General features: G+C 35.6%; 1 pseudogene; it reads left to right on the forward strand.

The window, feature by feature from the left end:
- The first annotated feature begins 1,495 nt into the window (after positions 1-1,495).
- Positions 1,496-2,340, forward strand: LOC128577411 (E3 ubiquitin-protein ligase SIAH1-like; annotated as a pseudogene).
- Positions 2,341-4,428: the final 2,088 nt, after the last annotated feature.

A 4,428-nucleotide genomic window follows, 5' to 3' on the forward strand; every position in this document is an offset into this window, starting at 1 on the left:
AGAGTTAGAGGGATGGGGTCACAGTGTATGGCACACCTCTTATCAAATGCAATCAGTGTAACCTAATTCTTTGTAGCTTCAATGAATCACAAAATGTAAAATATATTTTAAGAAATCAAACATGTACCAGTGTATTACAATGACAATTCAAAATTTATAATTTTGATATTTAAGAGGGCAGAATTGAGAATTTTATTTAAGAGAATGAAATGGGTTAAAAAACAAAAAGCACACTTGTAATGCTAATGGCTAAAATTAACTGGGAACATGTTAGTTATTAATACATACATACCCAGTAATGCAGCAAAAATATAATTTTGTAGAGCAAAAGTGACAGAAGAAGAACTATGACAAATCATATTACTACTGAGGCTGTTATATCTTGTGCCCAAAGGCAAGAACAGATTAAAATTGTGTAATTACATAAAAATAATTAAAACAGAATATATCAGAATAGGCCACTACAGCAGTGATCTGAAAATATTGTAGGCATCTTAAATATTACTTACTGTGCTAAAAATAAAAATAAATGACTTAACATTAAATTCAGAAAGCCATGACATAATATAAAAGTAGGAAGGCAAAAAAAAAACTATTTAGAGATGGATGTTGAAATAAATGGGTTAGAAAATGAAACCACTGTGAAATTTTACTTAGAAGGATGTTCTCCAGATCCTTCCAGATAAATACAAAAGATGCAACGTCTCCATCTTTCTTTATGGCCTAATGTAGGGGTGTATAGCACACTTTCCAGGTGAAGGGTTCTACTACAACTTGCACTCTACCTAACAAATGCAAATTGTGTAACCTGATTTTACAACCCCCTCTTATATTAACCTTAATAAAAAAATTACAGTTAAATTCACATATTAGAAGAATGGCAGGTTTACTTGGGTGGATATCAAAAACATGGAAAGTCACTGGATAAAGTAATCAAAAGGGGAGAAAAAAAACAAATGCCTGAAATTTAAACCGACATGAATTACATAGTCTTCAATACAAAGAAAATTTCAAGTTTCCTAAATGCAAAGTTTGCAGAATTCTATTCATATACATTTGAACACAGATGCAATGGATAATTTTACAGTGAAACACAATTTACCCACATTGGCCCCAGGATAGGCAAAAAGTATAGCGAGATAATCACATAAAGCACATACTGAATTTGGATAAATGATTCTTGTATAAAATAGCAGCCAGGAGCCCGGCATGTAGGGCCACACCTCCTCAGGGCCTTGGCGACTGTGTGTGGTATTTATTGGGAGTGCACTAAAGGCTAGAGGACACGCAAAATGGCCTCCCCTGCTGTGGTTACACCATTACCGGGAAGCCCAGCAGCCATTGAGGGACATGTTCTCCAGCAGCGGCAGCGGCCCATAATGTCTGTTCGGTCTGCGGGCTGGCAAGAGGCGGTAGTGCTGCCTTCAATGCCGGGAGTTGAGGGCTGAGTGCATTTGAGTCAGGACCGGGTTTGAGGTGTTCTCTGCCCACAAAAATGAGCAGTTGGACTGCCAGGGTACTACCTGCTGGTCCCTCACAGTGTCCACCATCCCACAGGGTGCCTTTCCTGACTGACACAACTTCATCCAACAGTGACTTGTCAAGTTTTTTTTGAGTGTCCAGTCTGCTTCAATTGTGTTACATCCATCCTTCAATGTTAGCGTGGTCATCTTGTTTGTATCAATGATCATCAAAAGATGACTTCTTGTCCAACTTGCCTGGTCCATTGGGATCCATTTGCAACTTGACTATGGAAAAAGTGGCCAATTTAGTACGTTTTCCTTGTAAATATGCCTCTTCTCGGTGTGGAATAACTTTGCCACCCACAGAAAGAGCAGACCACAAAGAGCTCTGTGAGTTTAGGCCTTATTCCTGTCCATGCCCTGGTGTTTGCTGTCAATGGCAAGGGTCTTTGGATGCTGTCATGCCTCATCTGATGCAGCAGCATGAGTCCTTTACAGCACTACAGGGAGAGAAAGCAGTTTTCCTTGCTATGGACATCAGTGTTTCTGGTGCTTTTGACTGGGTGATTATGCAGTCCTGTTTTGGCTTTCACTTCATGGTGTCTTACAGAAACAGGAAAATTACAATGGTCAACAGTGGTTCTATGCAATTCTACAGATAAAAGGAACCCTCCAGCAAGCGGAAATTTTCACTTACCCACTTGAGCTGAATGGTCATAGATGGCGATTGACTTGGAAAGCAACTCCTCAGTCTATTCAGGAGGGAATTGCCACAGCCATTATAAAGAGTGACTACCTTGGCTTTGACACCAGCCTTGCACAGCTTTTTGCAGAAGATGGCAATTTAGGCATCACTGTAACTATTGCAGAGTGTTGAAATGGCAATAAGACATTTTCTGGCCAGTGTTGAGAACTATGGCATTTCATTTCACAGAAAATAAGGCAAGCATCTTCCTGCCAACCTGAAATTCTTTTGGTTAGTGGAAGGTAGATACATGAAAGTAAATAAAAGAAAGGCTGTAAAATATAGGAAGCGGTTTCAGGTAGTAACACTGATATCTTTAAAAATAAGTCACCAGTACACCACTGGGGGGGGGTATATATATGTTTGTACACCCAAGGTGAGTATCTTTGGTATTAAAAAAGGAAGCATTGTAAAATAATTCTGAGTTTTGTGCTTCTTGCAGATTGTATTGCTGAAAAGTACTGGGTTTGTTGTTTGCCTGTATGTGTGCATGTGATCATGTGTACTTTTGTGTATGTATGAGTGTGTGCATGTGTGGGTTATTTTCTCTTGAACTGACAAGCCATCTTGAGTAGTCTTGGACCACTGCTTTTCCGTTTTTGGAGTCATTACATAGTGCTTCTGTGTGTTTGTGTGTATATTTGCTAATTTTATTCTAGTTTTTGATTAAATTAATTTGACTTTCTTTTTTGTAATTCATGCTTTTCCTCACTTGTTTGGTACCATTTTAAAGTTAGCATCTTTTGATATGCATAATTATTTATAGTAAATTTTATACTGTATTAGATACATTCCCCCCCCCCCATTAATCAGTTCATTAGAAATATTTTAAATTCAGCTCTTTGGAGAAATTCCAGAAGGGAAGTATGACATCAGAAAGATTATTAAAATCTCTTTAAAGCAGCTCTAAGATGGTCTCTCTCTTTCTCTTTTTTTCACTCTTTCTGTTCTACAATTGAGTCATACCTTCAAACTTAATATTCAACAAGTTAGGAAATAAATTGATTTATGAAATGTTGAAAACAAATCAAGCATTTTTTCTCTTTTTTTCAAATACCCTGGGCAAATCACATGTTTAAAATTTGTTCTTATATTTATTGGTTTTGTAAAAGAAGGCAATCTTCTGCACAATATTTTTATTTATTTATTTATTTTTATTAAATCATAGCTGTGTACATTAGTATGATCATGGGGCACCATACACTTGGTTCATAGATTGTTTGACACATTTTCATCACACTAGTTAACATAGCTTTTGTAGCATTTTCTTAGTTATTTTGCTCAGACCTTTACATTCCACAATTACTAGGATTCACATATACCCTTGTACGATGCATCGCAGGTGTATTTTTTAAAAAAGCAGCCAAAAAAACTATTTTTTTTCTTTTATACAGTTTATTGAAAGGCTATCTTGCAATAAAAAATAAAGCACCAGATCCAGATCTTTTCAGAAGAGAATTCTAGAAAACTGTTAGATGTAAGATAATACCAATATTATACAACTATTTCAAGGGTATGAAAATTATATAAAATAAAAAAGTAAGTATAATAATGATTTGAAAACAAGGCTACAATAGCATCCAAAAAATGAAAGTACAGATCACATAAAATAATAAGAAGTTCTTATATAAAATATTAGCAAACTCAAGTAAAAACACTTCAAAAATACATTATGAACTTAGGATGGAGCTTATGACTTCATGTACCTTATTCCATGTATACAAAGTGTTTTAATATTAGAAAGATTATTAATATAATTTGATTATTCATGGAGCCAAGGCAAGAACTATAACACTGCTTCCATATGTCAAAAGGTATTTAACACCATCAGCAATCTACAGGACAAAAGTTCCAGTTTCTTAATGAAATAAGTTGGAAAGTTAAGAAAATAATGGTTAGACCTTTAGATTAGAAGAGACATAACATAAGTTATAAGTTAAAGAGCAAATAAATCAGAGAAATTACAATTAACCACAATCACACACCCCCACAAAGTTGCCAGAGCAAAAATTGTTAAAAATTGTCTCTTTGTCTGTCTTATGATGCTATAATAGAAGATCTAAATCAGCTGAGACTGAGCAATTTACAAACACATAAGTTTATTCTCTCTCAGTTCGAGAAGCCAGAAATTCTAAGGAGGTTTGCACTAGACTGTTTATCACAGCTCAATTTACAATCACCAAGATGTGGAAACAACTCGAGTGCTCATCAACTGATGAA

The sequence above is a fragment of the Nycticebus coucang genome, chromosome X, assembly GCF_027406575.1.
Source record: "Nycticebus coucang isolate mNycCou1 chromosome X, mNycCou1.pri, whole genome shotgun sequence".
Lineage (NCBI taxonomy): Eukaryota > Metazoa > Chordata > Mammalia > Primates > Lorisidae > Nycticebus > Nycticebus coucang.